Genomic DNA, 20,959 nt, shown 5'->3' on the forward strand with positions numbered 1-20,959 from the left:
GTGATTGATTATGTATACCAATGTTATTTGAATCAACTTTGTATAATTCAAAATTAACTTTTTGCTAGTAAAATTTCATATGTTGAGGAAATAATGAAAATATTGGGGTTGGGGGATGAGGATGGGCAAATCAAATATTCTTGAGCACCAAGACCTGTTTTTTTTTTTTTTTTTTTTTAACTTAAATCATAAACTGCCTGAGGACCACAGCAAGTAGATATTTCCAGAGACAGTGGGAAGGTAGTAGCACATGAGGAAGGGAAGAGCTCTCAGGATGGGAAGAGGGGGCCGCTTCAGGACTCACCGGGCAAGGCACGAGGCTGCTGGCCATGGTACATGCCTGCGCCCACTGAGTGGGGAAGATCCATGCTCTGTGTCCCTCCACCCTCCTCTGTAGCTTGTGTTGGCAGCAGATCAGGGAATTGGGGTCAGAAGTGCTCCCAGTAATATAGGCACCAGCCCCCAGAGTGTGTTCCTAGCCCTTTCCCCACCTGGCCTGACTTGATGCTTGTGTTGATGCATGGCTGAAACCCTACAGTCATCAGAGTGTGTCTGCGGTCCAGATCCACCCTGCATGGCCAACATGCTCAGACCTTCGGCTGGGTCCTAGGCCTGCTACAACCAAACTCTGTCAACTGGGTGGCCAACAACAGAGGAAGGGCCTTCCCTCAAGCTCCAGGGGCTCAACACACAAGGTGTTGGGCGGTCTCACTGCCAAAACACCTCACAGGTTCCTAGGGGACTGTCCCCCCAACTCTCCCAGCCCTTGCCCACTCTCCTATTGCTGCCCACGATCTGTGGTTCCCATATGGGCATCCCGCCCTGGCTCCAACCTCACATAGCTGGTATCCCCAAGTCTCCCTGGTCTCTGGGTCCAGACTCTCCTCTTCCTACAAGAATATCAGATATTGGATTTGGTCCCAGTTGATGCTGTGTTCCATCATGTGAGCTCTTAGCTTCATCACTGTGCAAAGACTCTTTTCCCACACAAGTTCGCACGACTTTTGGCTGGCTTAAGAATTTTCAGGCGACACTTTTCTAATGAGTACACTTTCCTTCCTTCCGATCTCCCCCCAGTGAGCATTCCTCGCACCCTTGTCCTAGTTCCTTTATGGCAGTTTCCCTCCTTATGGCTGAGAGGACCTAGTGACCCCTGGATTCACACGTTCTCCTTAATCACCAACACACTGCAGAATTCTCCAAAGGGCCATATATGCTCCTGGAAGTTGGTGTTGGAAATAGTTCTCCATCCATTAATCACTCCCTCACTCACTAATGTCCTTGTGTCCTTGAGAAAGGCTCTCCCTTTCCTGGTTTTCCTGAATAGAAATCCTCTTGCCTCTTGGGTGAATAGGGTTATGGGTTGTGCAGAGGGTGTTGGTCCACTGAGCATCTTAGAGACTGTCCTTTATGGAGCCTAATGATCCTCACTGGGGAATGAGGCCAGGGTCCTAACTGTGGTTAGTGTGAGGACACCCTGGGTTCAGAGAGGGAAAGAAGGACGAGGGAAACTCAGATGTCCCTTCATGGCCCCTGGAGTTAGAGGACTTACCCCTTTGCACCTGGGATCAGGAGACCTCATTTCCTCAAGGACACGCACACTCAGACGTTAATCTTGAGTGTGGGTTCCTTTCTGGGGTCCAGGGCTGTTGTTAGCCACCAGGAATGACAGTGCTCTCCATGCTGAGTGGAGCCATTTTTGCCAGGAAAGAGCCCGTGGTCACGCCTTGTGCAAAGCATCCCGCGCCAGGGGCTCCCATCCCTACATTCCTGTCCTGAAAGGAAACCACTCAGAGGCAAGGTGGGTCCAACCACCTCCCATGTGTTCACTCATCACTGTGTTCCAGCATCACCCCAGTTAACAGTCCTGATGGGATTGGATGTGGCTCAGAGTGTCACCCTCATGAGCTCTACCCTGCCACAGCTGCAGTTCTGCAGTGGGAGAAACTCAAAACCTCAAAACACATGCACATGAAAGAAAAGAGCAAGAGCCAGAGCCCAAACAGGCCAGGTGTGGCAAAGACAGCTGGAGTGCCTAGGTTGGGACTCAGAATTCTGTCAGTGGGGTGGCATTGCTGCTGGCACCAGCATGATAACCGAGAGCCAGCCCTGCTCATTTTGGGGAGCAGTGTGTTGGGGAAGGCAGCAGAAATTGAGAGGCAGGATTGAGTTTGGCCCTAGGAGGAGGTTGGGTAAGAGGCCAGTGTGGGTTGGAGGGCCTGGGCAGATAGAGAGAGGCCAGGGCACACCCCAAAGCCTGGAGACTGCACTGGATGTCCAGGGTTGTGAAACACCCTCCCCTCTTACTCACAACTGAGAGCAAGGGGCATTGATGAGTTCAGTTTGTGTGCGGCTGCATCCAAGGTGGCTCGGCTAGGCACCTCTGTTTCCTTGACTCAGGAGGCTGGGAGTCCAGGCTCCACCGAGGCTCGGCTGGGAGGATCGGACTCTGAGTTTATGCCTGTGTTCCTGGTAGGATCCATGTTGGCTGAGCCTCAGTGTTTTTGTAATGAGAGGATGGGTGACCGTCATGTCTTTATCACAGGACACACTTGCTAAATGGATTTGTTTGCTCTGAGGAGGAAAGAGAGAGGGGGGAGTGGTGCTGGAGACAGGGATGCAGACAGGGGTCATGGACTTGGCATAACTCAGTCTTGGAGGTGATATCCCATCACCTGTACCCACTTCAATTCCCATGAATCCAGAGGCTGAGCCCCCTTGAGGTGAGGGGTGAACCGGTTCTGGGCAGCAGGATGCTGTGGTACCTCGGAGTCTCTGTGAGACCCCAACACTAGACACACTTGGCCCTTTTGAAATCTTAGGAGAAGCCTTGGGAAGTTGTATGGCAGAGGGGAGCAGCCTCTGCATCTCAGTCCCCTCCAACTTGCCATGGTGTAGAGAGGGAACTGCAGCCACGATGGGACGGACATTGGCCATGTCCCTGTGTGGGACACAGGCCTGATTGAGTTAGGGTGCATTCTTTGTCTCTCCCCTTCTTGTGATTGTCCCATCTGTACATTTGTGCTTTAGCCACCTGTGAGTCCCATCTCTGGTTTCAGAGAGAATAGAGGGTGTTAGGGGCCAATAGACACAATAAACCCTAGAGATTAGATGCTACCCTACTTTCCAGAAAAGACTGGGCACACCATGAGTTGCACAATGATGGGACCAGGGTCCAAAAGCTGCTGAGAGGGAAGGACTGGTTGTGAATGCATTTTTGAAGGCTCCAAGCTGGAACTCTAGTGGCACCAAGCAGGGCAGATGCTGGTGGGGATGTTTGGGTAGTTGTTGGTGAACACCTGCGCACCTGAGATGGGTAGGCATGGAGGAGAAATCAGCAGCCCATAGGGCTTTTGAAAGTGGTCTTATGTGAAAAGAGGCTCAGGTATGGGCACAGGAAATGACATCATTGCCTTGACAATGGATCAAACAGAACATGGAACCCTGGTATCCAGGCACCCACTTCACTGACCAAGCCATCCGAGCTCACTTGGTTGGAGCCACTGGAGGGAGAAGGATGTTCTCCTGTGGTTGCAGACAATGCCGAGCCTCAGGCTCCCAGGAATCTCAGGGGGGCCAACTAGCCCTTTTGTGGATACACTGGGTGAGGCTTCATCTTAGACGCCAGAGCCTCTGGCGATTGTCGCAGAGGAGCTCAAGAGTAACAGTGAGTAGCACAGGGCAGGTGAGCCCAGCAGGCCCTCTAGTCTGATCCCTGATGAATGGCCCAGGACTCCTATTCTGACTCTGTGTGTGTGTGTGTGTGTGTGTGTGTTTGTGTGTTTGTACTGATGGGAACTGTCCCATTGTGCTTTGACTCTAGTGTATTGGCACAAGTCATTTTTCTGTTTGTCACCATTTCCATTTTGAACCCACCATTCTTGGTCCCAACCCAGGGTGAAAATGATCAGAACACGGAGGAGCCCTTCAGGGTTCAGAGCCTTGAACCTTACAGGCAGGACCAGCTTAGGAATGAGCTCCTGCCTGTCATTTGTGGGAGGAACCTACAGTTCAGCAGCAACATGGGGTTAATCTCCTGGGATTTCATCCCCACCCAGCAGGTGCTGGATCTCTTGTTCCCAAGGTAAGCACCAGACCACCAAGCCCAAGTGTGTAGCCCCCTCATGCCTCTGTCTTGGGGCTGCCATGTGCCTCTCAGGGACCCAAAGGTTTGTGATACCTAATGAGATAGAGGACCACACTCATAGTGGAATGTCAGCCCCGAATGGTACGAGTCCTGGAGGTGCCTGCCACAGCCTTGCAAGGGCAGTGAACTTCCCCTCTCAGGCAGAGAAACCATCCTGACTCCAGCTGATCCACAGAGGTCCGTGGAGCAGTCCCCACACACTGGGCACCACAGCTCAATGGTGTGCACTGAGCTCATTCCCAGGTGGACTCAGTGAGGCCAGGTGGTCTTTCTGGTGTGATGTTGGCTTTGTGAAGAACGTAGATCTGTGCCAGAGGCGTCTCAAAACTCGGGCCTTGGGAAAAGCACTTTTGGGTTAATAAAGACATGTTAGTTTCCATAGTGGGACAGAGCGTCCTAGCTGGGACATAGCTGGACAGGGGCTTTGGACATGGCAGCTCCCACACCCAGAGATATGTGGGAATCAGCAGTTTGGGCTCATTCACTGGTGAACATGGAGAAAGCACCCACTGTGTGAAGACACGTTTCCAGTCACGTTTCATAATTCAGTGAAAAATGGGGTGCAAATGATTGCCATTGTGTCCCTTTTCATGGGGTCAGCCTAAACCGCAGGTGCCATGAGTACATATCCTCCATGTGACTGCATCCCTGACTCCATGAGGCATAACTGCACGTTGTCCTCTTCAGTGACTATGGTGGACCCTTGGACCAACTTCAACATGGAATGGGCTTGGGGTCAAGAGGGTGGGCTCCTGTTTCCAGAATAGGGACCTGCAAGGTGATTTGACTTGGGAAGGCTGAGGAAAGACTGCTCTGCCCAATTCAGTTTTCTGCCTGCAGTGTAAGGTGTGGGGCTTCAACAGTAGGAGGGGTAAGGCGGGGAGTTGTAGGTGGAGTCAGGGTCCTCTGGGGAAGGCCCTGGGATAATGGATCCCCCCACACCACACCTCCCTGTCCTCCCCCAGGGCCACAGAGATGTGGTCTGCACTCATGGGAAAAGAGAGGTCCACCGCTACTCAGGGGAACTCAGTGAGAGCTCACAGAGAATGAGGTAGCATTGCAGCCCACGCCAGGGGAGGAGGTGTCTCTTGAGCCCCGAGAAGAGTGGGCAGGAGGACAGACACTCCCAGAAGGTGCATTCCAGGTTGGAGAGCATGTAGCCAAGAGGAAGAAGAGTGTCAGGCCTGCCCAGAGGAGGGGAGAGCTGGTCAAACCATGGATCTAGCGCTCCTTCGTTGAAGGTTCTTTGCCTGTAGCGACCTGTCCTGACCCTGCCTGTACAGCCACTGTGTCTTGCCTGAGGTGGACTGGTGTGTTCAGAACCAGGGACGGTTCAGGAGGGTAGGGTCAGAGGTTTGCTCTGGAGGCCGTGGCGAAGGCAAGGCCAGGGTTTTGCTGACTCCACACCTGCCTCCCCACAGTGCCTCATCTTCCTTCCTGGGGACCTGGGTGAACTTCTACTCCGAGGCTTCCCATCAGCCTCCAGGCTCTCTGAGTCTGCAGCAGCTGCTGCCGTACATGTGGCTCCTCCTGAGTGGCTTTAACCTGGAGCACCAAGCACACCACCTGCTGGCCCAGGTTGAAGATGGCAGATCAAGCCAGGCAGAGCCTGAGAGCCAGGCGGACCGGGGTGAGTACCTAAGTACCTCAACACACCTCCAAACCATACCCCTCCAATTAGTGTAGCCCTGTATGAGTAGATGAGTCCACTGTCAAGGTGGAGGCACCCACCATCAAGTGCTTTTCCCCAAACCCACCTGTGATCATTGCTGCAGTGGGGAGAAAACCTTCAACACATGAGTCTTTGGGGACCAATCCAGATACAAAGTCTAGCTGTTTCTCTTTGATGGGTCCAACGTGAACTAAGAGGTACTGGGGTACAAGGGGCTATTTCCTTGAAAGGTGTTCCTGTAGTGGACCTCCTGTGCATAGAGGGTCCTCAGGGATTAATCAGTGGGGAGTCTTTGGTGGAACAGAAGCTGGATTCGGGGGCTCTCAGGTCTGTGTGTGAGACCTGAGCTGGCAGAGGCTCTCAGTTGTGGGGGATGTTGGGTAGTGTATTCCTTGAGTGTCACCTACCACGCCTCTGCCCCTGCCTTTCCAGAGCTGAGGGTCCCTGCTGATGCGAAAGTCTATCACGGCCTGATTGGAGGAGTGCATTATGACTTTCTTCTTCGACAAACAGATGCCAGCAAGTCGTTGAAGGTCAAACCAAAGGAGGTAAACAGCCACCTTCTTCAGTCTTTACTCCTGGTGCCACTCCACATCCTCCAAGGGGACAAGAACCTCAGGTTCTGGATGGATGTTGTAGAATGCCCACAGAGCCAACTGCCAGGCTGGGTGGGGTGCAGTTGCTGGGCTTTGCTGATGTTGTCATCCCCCACAGTTCTTGGAACCTTCTGTGGCAGTGGCATCCAGGACCCCAGCAGCTGTGAGCAGCAGCTCTGCAGTGGCTGCAGGATCATTGCCCCAGGCCACCCAAAGCAATGAGTGCTGCATGAGAAAAGTCACCAGTAGCAGCTCCTCACTGCTTCACTCCAGCGAGCAGGTGGAAGACAGCCGCGTTGTTCACGTCCTCCTAGAGGGACAGAGCCTGAGGGAGACAAAGCGCATCCCGGTAAGCCCGACAGCAGGGCTGCCTCCTGGGTGTCCACACAGTGGAAGGCAGGAGACACAGCCAACCCCAGGGCTATGGTGGGAAATAAAGAAGAGAGAGGTCCGTCTTAAGGGCTTGACCTGAGGAGGGAGAGCATCAGCATGCCCAGCTTCCGTGGTGAGTGGGCCTGTGTATTGTGGGTTTTGCAGGCCAGAAGTGCAGACGGAAGTGCTGTGGACAGATGAAGGCAGAGATATGTCCAGGGTGCAGGCTGCAGTGCCTAGAACTTGGTATTCTCAATGAGTGAAGTTGGAGCAGAGGAGGTGGCAGTGACTTGTCACATGTGTAGGAGGGGATGTGTTCCTGGTGGCAGGGAAGAGAACCTCCTTAGCATGACTAGGTGTAGGAATTTGGGGTCGGGATCACCTGGGGGGTCATGCCAAAGCTTCGGAATGTTAGGCTTTGCATGTATGTAAATACGGAGCTAAAGGGGTTCTTGGCAGAATTTCTATGGATGTGCAGTAGACACGCTAATGCTGCAGGTGTCCAGCTGCAGAGGAGACATGTTCAGTGACTGCCAGTGCTGAGTCAAGTACATCATTACAACCAGACCCGCACCGAGCTTCCAGAGGCCAGGGCCTCTCAAAGCTATCATGAAGCACTCAAGTGCACACTCTTGTATCTGAGTCTGTTTTGTGTCGTGGCAGTCAGGACCCAAATTTTCAGTGCATCTGCCTCTTCCACCCACAAAGGCAGCCTGCATCCCAGATCACACTTGGTGCGCAGATCCCTGGCCCATTGCTCTCATCTCAGTGAGATGAGAGTGTGTCTGTGCATAGGCAGTTTGGTCCTTTGACATGAGTGGAATGTGGCTCCCCAGGGGGAGGGGAGATGGCAGGTACAGGCAGATATTTGTACCAGGATTGTTCTAGTAGCACATTGCAAGAACCCAGGTGGTATATGGAGGACACACTCAGGTAGCAGGATAACAAGATTGTGCCCTTGTATATGTAGCTGAGATTTCTCCTGAATGTTTGACCACAGTCTTCTGGGCAGCTCTTCTAAAAGCCATTCTCTGATGACATTTGTCCCACCCTGATCCAGGTGACCTTTCAGGAGACGGTGACAAGCCTCATCCGCAGGGCCTTGGACCAAAATTTGTTGCAGCATGAGGATGTGGACAACTTTGAGCTGCTGTATATGATGTCTGAGGATGAGAGTAAGTAGGACAATCAGACAGTGGGGAGACATGATCCACAGTGGGCTCAGGATAACTGACAGCCAAGAGAAAGTGGGCCTTGGCCCCAAAATACCAAAGTGTGATGGGCCTGGCGGAGACTCTCAGGGGTTGTGGGTGTTTTGTGGTATAATCCTTGAGTGCCACCTAACAATTCTCTCCACTTCGCTCTGCAGAAATCAAGGTCTCTGACCACTCACTCGTGTGTCTGTCCATGAATCTGGGAGTACAATATTTCATCGTGAGGAAACGCCCCCAGGTCAAGGGAAAGGAGGTAAACACCTACCTTATTCAAGCTGTGCATGTGCTGCCATTCCACTCCGACCTGAGGAAATAAGAAGCCTCAGCACCTGGACATATTTGCTGGAAGCCCATAGAGCCAACTGACAGTCTGGGGTGGCTTTCTGTTTCTGGGTTTGCTGATGTTCCATCCCCCACAGTTCTCAGAATCAACCTGCAAGTCCTCCAGGCCACTTTCCCACAAGCAGGTGGGAGACACCTGCTTAATTCGTGTCCACTTAGAAACACAAAGTCCAGAGATGGCCAAGAGTGTTCTGGTAAGCCTGGGAGCAGGGGTGTCCCGTGGTGCTTACACCTGGGTGGGGAGCAGACACTGGTCCAATACCATGGACTACTCATGCCCTCTTGAATTTGGAGCTTCTGGATGATCAGGAGGATAGATGGGAATCAAGAAGGGAGAGGTCAGTGTGAAGGGCTGGAGCTGAGATGAGCGAGTGCAGCAGCTTGTCCACTGCCATGTCTGAGGGAGTCTGTGTGTCAGGTGGCAGCATGCAGTCCAGAAGGGCAGGGACAGGTATGGGTGACAGATGAGAATAGGACAGGAACTAGGTTGCAGGTTCCCTTGTATGGGATGCTGACGTCTATGGAGGAGGACAGCAGTGTGAGGTTCTCCATGTTCCTTGAACAAGGAGCTGAGAGAGTCTCTCTGCAGAGTCGATATGGATGTGGAGCAAGCACACTAAATGTCCAGGTAACCCAATGACCACCCTTGCCGGATGAGGTGCCCTCCTACATCCCAGCCAGCACTGAGCCTCTGGAGGCCAGGAGCTCTCGTGGCTATCTTTCAGCACTCCTGTGTGTGGTCATGTTCCTGGGTCTGTTTTTGGCCCTGGCAATCCAGACCAAAGCCTCTAGGTTTCGTGCCTAGGCCATTCCCAATGCCGCCTGCATCCTCGGGCATACCTGGGATCTTGGAGGCTATTGTCCCATTCCTCCCAACTTGTGGGATGAGATTGCATCTGTATGCAGGTAGTGGGGTCCTTTCACTCCGAGAGGAGTGCAGCTCCACAAAGAGCAATGGCAGGCCCAGGAAGTCCTATGTACAAGGATTGGGCTAGTAGCCTGTGGGAAGAGCCCACACGATGAGCAGGAGGTCAGCCTCAGGTAGTAGGGTCATGGGTGTTGCACTTGTATTTAGAGTGGAGGTGCCTCCAGAATGCCCCTGCCCACTGTCCTTGAGTAGTCACTTCAAGGCCCATTTCCTGAAGGCCTGTCTCCCATGCTGCTCCAGGTGACCTGCCAGGATAGGGCTCCTGTTGTCATCCGCAGCGCCCTCGACCTACACTTCCTTACTGAGGAGAATCCAGAGGATTATGAGCTGGGCCAAATCATCTCTCGCCGTCAGAGTAAGTGAGACAATCAGATAGCAGAGAGCAAGGGTCAGGATGTGGACTCAGGTCAACTCTTAGCAACAAAGAGTAGTCTCTGACCCCCAAGAACACTCCAACAGGTGTGTTGGGTTCGTGCACAAAGCCAACTGCACTTCTGTTGGTGGAAGGTCTTGAGGTCCAATAGTATACCCCAGTGGATATTGCGGCTCCCCACCAGGTGCCCTCCCCTGGACATGAACAGGCATCCAAAGCTGACATCTTTGAGGAGTGAGGAAGAAAGCCTCTCTCCAGGAGCAGTATGTTTTCATGGTCTGGGATAGGAGTGGTTTCAAAGGAACATGGGAATGCATGGGCTAAAGAGGGAACTGGCATTTTGTGGACTGAAGCAGTACTATTGAAAGCCTTCTGTGTGACCAAAAAAACCACTGCCTGGGCAGAGCATTGCCAGGATTCTAGCAAGCAGTAACAGGATGAAATTGGGAAGAAAACACAGCCTGGGAGACAGCCTGAATCATCTGTTTTTGCATAAATTCCATGGTCTTACGCACCTGAGTCCACTAGGCAAGGAGTGATCACAATAGCCAGGTTGTGATCCCTAACTAAAGTCAGATGAGGGCTTCCTGAGCACTTAGCCACAGAGCTCATCTGATAATAATGCCAGCGCTTTTTTGTTGGTTGGTTGGTTGGTTTTTGTGAGCCAAACACCACAGCAGCCATTATCCCAGCCTATGTACCCTGAAGACCACCATCCCTATGAGTTCTAGGATCACTTGTCTCCTATCTGAACCTACTGTTAGGTTAGTAGTGTCTATGGAAGAGGAAGTCTGTCTGGGGCCTTGGTAGCCTAAGAAATTCATAGCAGAGATCTCCACATCCAACCCAGAAGGGATGGAGAACAGGCTCTAGGTTAGAGGAGGGCGACAGGAAACACATGTTCAGAGGAAGGAGAAGCGGCTGTTGTATTCCCCCACTCGGGGTCATGGCACCACTGGGCCATACACCATGTTGGAGGGAAGCAGTCCCTTTGCTGGTCTTTGGAACCATTGTTCTCAGTAGGGCAGTATTTGGAATGTGTCCTCCATTCTCAGAAGCCTGGTTCACATGGAGGCGGGCTCCACCAACGCAGAAGCATGGCTCTAACGTGGTATCCGTGCTGGTCAGCCTGTCCTCACTGTGGCCATACTTGAGGAAAATAACTCAGAGGAGGAATCCTAGGCCTTTTCTCTGGGTTTCATAGCTTTCTCTTTGGTTGTGCACTGAGGCTGTCCATAAAGCTCTAGTGTGTGGCAGTGGAGAGCTCCTCAGCCCTTGCCACAAAGGCATAGACTGGGAGAGAGAGAACGAGGCTGGCAGAGAGGGAGAGAGAGAAAGATGGAGAGGGAGGACCTCTACTTGGAGAATGAGGATTCAGTGGAGCCAACAGGAACAAGGTACTGTTGCCCAGGGCACAACCCTGTTTAGGTCTTCCTCCAACCATGCTCAACCTTTCTTCCAGTCCCTCCCACCCCCCAGTAGTGTATTCATCTTGAATGAGAATTTCATGTTGACATCAGAGCACTCACCATCCAATGCTTCCCTCCAAACCCACCTGTGAAGATGGCTCATGTGGGGACTGAATCTTCGGCACAGGAGCCTTTTGTGGGAGATTTCAGATGCCAACCCTAGTGGTGTGCTTTGGCAGATGCAAGAGGACCTGAGATATTCTGGAGTCCAAAGCCTTTGGTAGGAACAGACATTAGGTCTGTTGAAGTGCTCTGCCTAGTTCTTCCTCAGGGAGGACTGTGGAGGCTGTCTTTGTTGGTATTGGTGCTGAATTGGAGAGCTCTCAGGTGTGTGGCTCTGGCCTTTTCTGGCACAGGCTCTCAGATGTTGGCGTGTCCTAGGGAGCACCTCCTGAGTGCCACCTTCTTTTTGTACACCCCTCTCTCCCCAGAGCTGAGGATTCCAGCAGAGGCCAACGTATTTTATGCCAAGAATCCTCACAAAAAATCCAACTTTGTGCTGAGGAAAAGGAGCCTCTCCCAAAAGAATGATGGGTGGATCGAGCCTCAACCTCCCTCTCGTCCTGGAAAGAAGGCTCCAGCCCTCCTGAGGATGCTTGCAAAACCATTCTGCTGCTGTGTGCCTGGGCGGGGCTGAGGCAGCCCAGGAATATTTACATTGATTACTATTTTCTTCAAAGTTTGAATCTATAGTGTGCCATTGTCCTTGACCTTGTTTAGTAACACAGTTGTTACTCTATCCTGTATTTGTTGTTTCCATTAATATATTATTATTTTAAAATATATATGTTTTTGTTACCTGATCTACTGTGATGATTTGAGTATACTAAATGTAGCAGTGATTCCTAAAGGACACATCCAAACCAACAGGAAGGAATGTTTCATTCTATCAGCAAGAACTTTGGTTTTTAGGAGTTTGGCAGATGGCATTATCTGAGTCAGTTTTCCAATGGGGGCAATGAAGTATCAGCTATGATGGTACAAACACAAACAAAGACACACAAACACACACAAGAGCACACACACTCACTGAGAGATAGATAGACAGATGGAGTTGGTCTCTGCTGAAATACTTTGGAGACATGGTTCTGATTTCTCCCCTTTTGGAGTATTTTCAATTGCACAAGGTGCCTTGCAAATGAACCCATGTCTGAGGAAGACATGCATGTGTACTTCACATGCCACTTTTCACATAGCAGGAAGGTCATGTAATATTTTTCATGCAGCTGTCTTTTGACTGTGAACCATCCCATGAGGTCAGCTGTGGAATTTTCAACTTGTAGCATCACAATGGGGATCCACTCTTTGGATTTGGGGATATTTCCGATTTTCTTGATTCAGATTGGAATGATATATATATTAGTTTTTGATGAAAATTCTGCATTTGATGGTAATGAATGTCGTGCATCTAGGAATCTGTAGAGTGCAGACAATGAATGGATGCCTACTGTTGTCTGGACTGGTCTGAAAAGTCCTGTAGCATCTGAGCATGTGTGAGGGCTGTACAGGTCTTGCAAAAAGTCCAGGTCAGATGATCCTGCACAAAGCTGAACTCCTAGTGGTCTCCACAACAGTGTAAGGGCCAAGGAGAAACACACTTCCACACAGAAGTTGGGAAGCTACCTTATGAAGGTGATCATAGATACGGGATTATTAATATATCCAGGTTGGCATCTATTATTTTTTTAGCTTTTGACTTTCGCAGCTGTGGGCATCTTGACAACCATCAACTCCCTGTAAGCACAGACAACTCTATAAGAACCTGAGGATAAATTTCCCTGTGCATGTCCCCTTGTGAAACTGCTTAAGCACCGCCTGGTTTACACACAGGTGGAATTTCTAGGTCAAAGTGTGCATGTTTACTTCTTTGACTAAGCACTGCCAGGTGGCTCTTCTGCATAGCTCTACCTGTGGCCAGGATTGTATTATCTAGCTTTCTAACTTTTGCATGTTGAGTAGATACATAGTGGGAGCACACTGTTTTTGTTGGTATTTTTCTTGGTATCTATTCTGATGCTTTTCACTGGGGGATTTTTTCCTGTGAAAATGGGCTTCCTCTACTTGATCTTATTTTCTTTTTAAAATTTTTTCAATGTGACTTTTTAATTTTAGTTTTATTAAAGACATTGCCCCTTGCTTGCATAGTCTATATCTAAAGCACTAGTCCTTGCTCCAAGGCCCAGCTTGCTCTCAGCTGCCCCAGGAGGGGAACAGTCTTTGGCGGTAGACAAGAGACACCCCTGCAGGGGGCACAAGTGCTTTGGCCCTCTGGTGTCTTGCCAGCAGTGCTTCCCATGCTCACAGAGGGTTTCAGACACTGAGTCAATGGTCCAGGTGGTCTTTTGTTCAGTCTGATCTCAAATTGAGCTCCTCTGAGAGGTCATATTGAAGTCCTTGTGTGTACCTGATCCATCATTTTAAACAATATTCCAAGTTCACTTTTTGTGTGTACGTGGGTTCTGGGGATTGAACCCAGGGCCTTGAGCCTGTGAGGCAAGTGACCTACCTGAGCTACACCCTCAGAGACCCCTGTAAAAGTATTTCCCCTTTGCCTCGGGGTCTAAGTTGCCAAGGCTGACCTCAAACGTTCCTCTTGCCTCAGCCTCCCTGGTGGCTGGCATGACAGGCATGCACCTGGGACTGTCACACTCGAGCCTGTGATGGGAACTCATGTGCATCTGTCCAGGGCTGAGCATGGTTAGGCAGAGCTGTGCTCCAGGCTCCCTGCAGGGCTGTGGAGGCTTCTGCTGCCCAGCAGCCCTGGTGCCATGGCCAGGGCTCCTCCCAGCCGAGGGCAGGCAGCTGCCCATTGCTGTAGGCTGACCTTATTTTCTTCTTATGGCACTCGTCCGTTCTCTGGAGTATGTTGTATGGTTTGTCCATTAGGAGTCTAACAGGTCCTCTAGAACCTTCAGACAATTAGTAAAATTCCTAAACAGTAAGTGAGCACGCGCAGAAATTGGGCTAATATTTTGGGAAGAACAATGTTGGATGATATATTCATGGCTTGAATATATCATCCAACATGAAGTTATATTTTATTACTTACAAAATAATAAAATAATGAAGCAATACCATGGGCTGAGCTAAAATAGATCCTTAGGATCTTAGGCATTCTGTAACAAATCTGTGTCACTTGAAGTATAGAGTTGATCGACTCTGAGTAATGAAACAGAAGTAAAGGTATCAAAGCAAATGATCATCTGTTTCCAATTTTCTGTGATTTGGTTCAAGTGGTAAAGTGGTGATATTTATTAATAATGGATCAAATAGGTTCATAATTGTTTTAGAGTACAATTAGATGCCTTCAAACTTTAGGCTACATGGGCACATTTGAGAACGGTTCCAGCCGTTCTCTCATCCTTTGGGTCATTCCCCTCCTATGTCCTGTGAGACATTTTCTATGTGAGGCTTTAAGAAGAAGAAGAGAATATTCTGTAAAGAAAACCTTGTGATCTGTGCAGTATGAAGTTGAATGGATTCATTCAGAAATCAGAAATTCTATTGAAAGATATTTATTTGCATGAGCCAAATAAAACCTATTTTTAGGCATCCTGGTGAAGACAAGGTTTTATCTTTATGTCTCGTTTTCTATGTTTTGTTGTTGTTGTTGTTGTTAGAATGAAATTCATATGTTGCCAGACCATTCTATCAGATGTGTAACTAGATGCCATTTAAATTACCCACTTTTACATGGTAGACAGTTTTTAATGAACACTGCCTGTCTGCACCTTTTTTAAAAACAGGACTGGGATCAGAAGCCCAAATACCAATGGTTAGCTGGAACATATTTTTCATTTGGCCTATCTGTCAGTATTCCCTGAGGTCATCTGTGCAATCAGCTTCATTACTCCTGCTCCCTCACTGGATTTCATAGAAACCATATGCTATGTGTGAATCAGGGACACCAATCCCACAACATAGCATTCTTGGAATATCCAAAGTCCCACTTTTCACTTCGCCATGCCTGAGATCAGCAGTAATATTTATCAGCAAATGTGAGATTTTCAAAGATCCAATTCTATGTGCTCCTTTCTCATAGAGCCTTAGGCAGGGATATAGCATACATAAATATTAAGTAAAGTCCATAGTTTTTAAAATGTCATCCATTGAATAGTTGACACATGTCTGAGATACTTTTTATTTTGGAGGAGGTATTATTTAATAGGGAATTCCAACAGCTACCTAATAGTGAAATGAGAAGTCTTGCATCCATTTTATTTTGTTTCTGATGATTTTTATGAGTAAGGGTAAGATACTTCCTTGTTCTGATGCAGATGTTGCCCACTTTTGTGAATGGATGCGGGGTGTCACCTACTACTTGCATATCTGCATATTGGGCTTGACACTGCTATCGTACTTGGTAGTTGGCAAAAAGTCAATACTGAAGTTAAGCTCTTGTGTTCTAGCAGCAGAGCTGAAGATCCTTGATGTGCCACCTTCTGCAATCCATGCTGCTCTCTTCATGTTCCTTATTGACTTCCTGGTGATGAGCATCATGGTCTCCTGGTCTTGAGAATGGCCAAGCATTGCTCTGTGAATGTGGAAGATGGGCATGTGGAAGGCTCCAGGGAGGAGGGATCATTGAACATGTACTCTAATCCATGTGCCTGTTGAATGACCTGTTTTTTTATTTTTGGGTTTTAAGGGAGACACTGCCCTAAAACACTTCTGTGCAGCTGGGAATGCAGGCTTCTGCTTCACCTTGCAGGAAGCATTAACGAATCCTTTCCAGAAGACATGAGAAGAGAGAAATGAGCCTCTGGTATCATGCAGGTTCCTTGCATTGCCCATGGGCTAGAAGAGAGAAGAGTTGCTTCATGAGATTTGATCCCCTTTTTCCTGAAAAGTTCCACACAGAGGTGAGTCCCCAGCATGTTTAGAAATCATTTCAGACACCTTTCTGGACGGAATTGAATCAGAGCCCCTGATGATGTGGAAGAGCTAAAGATGGGTTTGCTATGAATTTTCTATTTCATTCATCAGGGCCTGAGTCAAGTCAGTCATTGTGCTGTCAACACATGAGCTGCTGGTCAAATGTGAGGAAGTGGTCTTGCTTTATGAAAACACCACCCTGATTCAGTGAGCCAGAGGCAGCCTGCAGTCCCTGTTTTCCTGTAAAGGCAGATTGCTGTGGATGGCCTCTGGCCTCGTCATGCAGCCCTGCTCAGAGTAGGGGATTGAGGGACCAGGCAGATCCCTAGTTCCTTTTGACCTTTATTGCCATTGGGCCACCCCAGGATTCTTGGACTCTACCTGGTCTTCTGGCCTGGGTCAGGGGATGTAAGGTTTGGAATCCCCCTCTGTGGCAGGATCCCAAGCCCCCCCAGCCACTTGAGGACAGGCACAGCCTTCCCTAATTGTGTTAGAGTTGGAGACTTCTCCCACCCATCCTCATCCATGCTCATCCCACATTTTGTAGCTTGACACCTGAGGACCTTTATTCATTGACTTAGTTGTTAGTGATGATGGTTACTAAGACTAAGTGACTCTTTCAAGTCACATCACTTGCATGGTAGGGCTAGAGCATGGATCTTCCTAATTGATTTCATGGGACTCTCTCATGGAAACTGTGACTGCCTCCTAAACACACACTCTACATTTGGAGTGTCAAAATTCTTGGCACTGCCTCCTTGGCAAGTGTATCTTGTCTTCTACGTGGGAATTTCACAAATATTTTCCTTTGGTTTGTGGAGGTCATGCAGAAGGGATTTCATTTGAAATAGCCCAAACAAGAAATACCAGTTGTCTTTTTCGCACATGGATGTGTGTAGTGAACATCCCTTTCTGTGTGCTTGCATGAGTTGCTCCTTTGAATTTGTTGAAGAATGGTTGGCTGGGGAGCAAGGTAACGAGAGATGGATATCAATGCTTGTCCAGTATTCTGAAGTGAAGAATGTATTGAGGATGTGAAGGCTTTCCTAGCCAGTTCCTATGGCTCAGTCAGGGATCAGTCAGAGGATTCTGTCTGGTAGACTCTTTGGAACATATGTCAAAGTGGCCTGGTCTTACCCTGTCCAGGACTGAACGCTGAGCTTGAGTGGGAGCTTCTTATCAGTTCAAGTACTTCCATGAGTCTGTCCTCTGTTCTCTTTGTTTTTTTTTGTTTTTTTTTTTTTCAGTTTTCAGTGGACATATCTTTATTTTATTTTATTTTATATGGTGCTGAGGATCGAACCCACTGACTCGCGCATGCCAGTCGAACACGTTACCACTTGAGCCACATCCCCAGCCCCCTCTGTTCTCTTTTTTCCGAGCAGTTTCTAACAGGAAAGGAGAACAAACATTGAAAGTACAGTGATTGATTATGTATACCAATGTTATTTGAATCAACTTTGTATAATTCAAAATTAACTTTTTGCTAGTAAAATTTCATATGTTGAGGAAATAATGAAAATATTGGGGTTGGGGGATGAGGATGGGCAAATCAAATATTTTTGAGCACCAAGACCTGTTTTTTTTTTTTTTTTTTTTTTTTAACTTAAATCATAAACTGCCTGAGGACCACAGCAAGTAGATATTTCCAGAGACAGTGGGAAGGTAGTAGCACATGAGGAAGGGAAGAGCTCTCAGGATGGGAAGAGGGGGCCGCTTCAGGACTCACCGGGCAAGGCACGAGGCTGCTGGCCATGGTACATGCCTGCGCCCACTGAGTGGGGAAGATCCATGCTCTGTGTCCCTCCACCCTCCTCTGTAGCTTGTGTTGGCAGCAGATCAGGGAATTGGGGTCAGAAGTGCTCCCAGTAATATAGGCACCAGCCCCCAGAGTGTGTTCCTAGCCCTTTCCCCACCTGGCCTGACTTGGTGCTTGTGTTGATGCATGGCTGAAACCCTACAGTCATCAGAGTGTGTCTGCGGTCCAGATCCACCCTGCATGGCCAACATGCTCAGACCTTCGGCTGGGTCCTAGGCCTGCTACAACCAAACTCTGTCAACTGGGTGGCCAACAACAGAGGAAGGGCCTTCCCTCAAGCTCCAGGGGCTCAACACACAAGGTGTTGGGCGGTCTCACTGCCAAAACACCTCACAGGTTCCTAGGGGACTGTCCCCCCAACTCTCCCAGCCCTTGCCCACTCTCCTATTGCTGCCCACGATCTGTGGTTCCCATATGGGCATCCCGCCCTGGCTCCAACCTCACATAGCTGGTATCCCCAAGTCTCCCTGGTATCTGGGTCCAGACTCTCCTCTTCCTACAAGAATATCAGATATTGGATTTGGTCCCAGTTGATGCTGTGTTCCATCATGTGAGCTCTTAGCTTCATCACTGTGCAAAGACTCTTTTCCCACACAAGTTCGCACGACTTTTGGCTGGCTTAAGAATTTTCAGGCGACACTTTTCTAATGAGTACACTTTCCTTCCTTCCGATCTCCCCCCAGTGAGCATTCCTCGCACCCTTGTCCTAGTTCCTTTATGGCAGTTTCCCTCCTTATGGCTGAGAGGACCTAGTGACCCCTGGATTCACACGTTCTCCTTAATCACCAACACACTGCAGAATTCTCCAAAGGGCCATATATGCTCCTGGAAGTTGGTGTTGGAAATAGTTCTCCATCCATTAATCACTCCCTCACTCACTAATGTCCTTGTGTCCTTGAGAAAGGCTCTCCCTTTCCTGGTTTTCCTGAATAGAAATCCTCTTGCCTCTTGGGTGAATAGGGTTATGGGTTGTGCAGAGGGTGTTGGTCCACTGAGCATCTTAGAGACTGTCCTTTATGGAGCCTAATGATCCTCACTGGGGAATGAGGCCAGGGTCCTAACTGTGGTTAGTGTGAGGACACCCTGGGTTCAGAGAGGGAAAGAAGGACGAGGGAAACTCAGATGTCCCTTCATGGCCCCTGGAGTTAGAGGACTTACCCCTTTGCACCTGGGATCAGGAGACCTCATTTCCTCAAGGACACGCACACTCAGACGTTAATCTTGAGTGTGGGTTCCTTTCTGGGGTCCAGGGCTGTTGTTAGCCACCAGGAATGACAGTGCTCTCCATGCTGAGTGGAGCCATTTTTGCCAGGAAAGAGCCCGTGGTCACGCCTTGTGCAAAGCATCCCGCGCCAGGGGCTCCCATCCCTACATTCCTGTCCTGAAAGGAAACCACTCAGAGGCAAGGTGGGTCCAACCACCTCCCATGTGTTCACTCATCACTGTGTTCCAGCATCACCCCAGTTAACAGTCCTGATGGGATTGGATGTGGCTCAGAGTGTCACCCTCATGAGCTCTACCCTGCCACAGCTGCAGTTCTGCAGTGGGAGAAACTCAAAACCTCAAAACACATGCACATGAAAGAAAAGAGCAAGAGCCAGAGCCCAAACAGGCCAGGTGTGGCAAAGACAGCTGGAGTGCCTAGGTTGGGACTCAGAATTCTGTCAGTGGGGTGGCATTGCTGCTGGCACCAGCATGATAACCGAGAGCCAGCCCTGCTCATTTTGGGGAGCAGTGTGTTGGGGAAGGCAGCAGAAATTGAGAGGCAGGATTGAGTTTGGCCCTAGGAGGAGGTTGGGTAAGAGGCCAGTGTGGGTTGGAGGGCCTGGGCAGATAGAGAGAGGCCAGGGCACACCCCAAAGCCTGGAGACTGCACTGGATGTCCAGGGTTGTGAAACACCCTCCCCTCTTACTCACAACTGAGAGCAAGGGGCATTGATGAGTTCAGTTTGTGTGCGGCTGCATCCAAGGTGGCTCGGCTAGGCACCTCTGTTTCCTTGACTCAGGAGGCTGGGAGTCCAGGCTCCACCGAGGCTCGGCTGGGAGGATCGGACTCTGAGTTTATGCCTGTGTTCCCTGTAGGATCCATGTTGGCTGAGCCTCAGTGTTTTTGTAATGAGAGGATGGGTGACCGTCATGTCTTTATCACAGGACACACTTGCTAAATGGATTTGTTTGCTCTGAGGAGGAAAGAGAGAGGGGGGAGTGGTGCTGGAGACAGGGATGCAGACAGGGGTCATGGACTTGGCATAACTCAGTCTTGGAGGTGATATCCCATCACCTGTACCCACTTCAATTCCCATGAATCCAGAGGCTGAGCCCCCTTGAGGTGAGGGGTGAACCGGTTCTGGGCAGCAGGATGCTGTGGTACCTCGGAGTCTCTGTGAGACCCCAACACTAGACACACTTGGCCCTTTTGAAATCTTAGGAGAAGCCTTGGGAAGTTGTATGGCAGAGGGGAGCAGCCTCTGCATCTCAGTCCCCTCCAACTTGCCATGGTGTAGAGAGGGAACTGCAGCCACGATGGGACGGACATTGGCCATGTCCCTGTGTGGGACACAGGCCTGATTGAGTTAGGGTGCATTCTTTGTCTCTCCCCTTCTTGTGATTGTCCCATCTGTACATTTGTGCTTTAGCCACCTGTGAGTCCCATCTCTGGTTTCAGAGAGAATAGAGGGTGTTAGGGGCCAATAGACACAATAAACCCTAGAGATTAGATGCTACCCTACTTTCCAGAAAAGACTGGGCACACCATGAGTTGCACAATGATGGGACCAGGGTCCAAAAGCTGCTGAGAGGGAAGGACTGGTTGTGAATGCATTTTTGAAGGCTCCAAGCTGGAACTCTAGTGGCACCAAGCAGGGCAGATGCTGGTGGGGATGTTTGGGTAGTTGTTGGTGAACACCTGCGCACCTGAGATGGGTAGGCATGGAGGAGAAATCAGCAGCCCATAGGGCTTTTGAAAGTGGTCTTATGTGAAAAGAGGCTCAGGTATGGGCACAGGAAATGACATCATTGCCTTGACAATGGATCAAACAGAACATGGAACCCTGGTATCCAGGCACCCACTTCACTGACCAAGCCATCCGAGCTCACTTGGTTGGAGCCACTGGAGGGAGAAGGATGTTCTCCTGTGGTTGCAGACAATGCCG

Source organism: Urocitellus parryii, chromosome 12 (assembly GCF_045843805.1).
Source record: "Urocitellus parryii isolate mUroPar1 chromosome 12, mUroPar1.hap1, whole genome shotgun sequence".
In the NCBI taxonomy this organism is placed as follows: domain Eukaryota; kingdom Metazoa; phylum Chordata; class Mammalia; order Rodentia; family Sciuridae; genus Urocitellus; species Urocitellus parryii.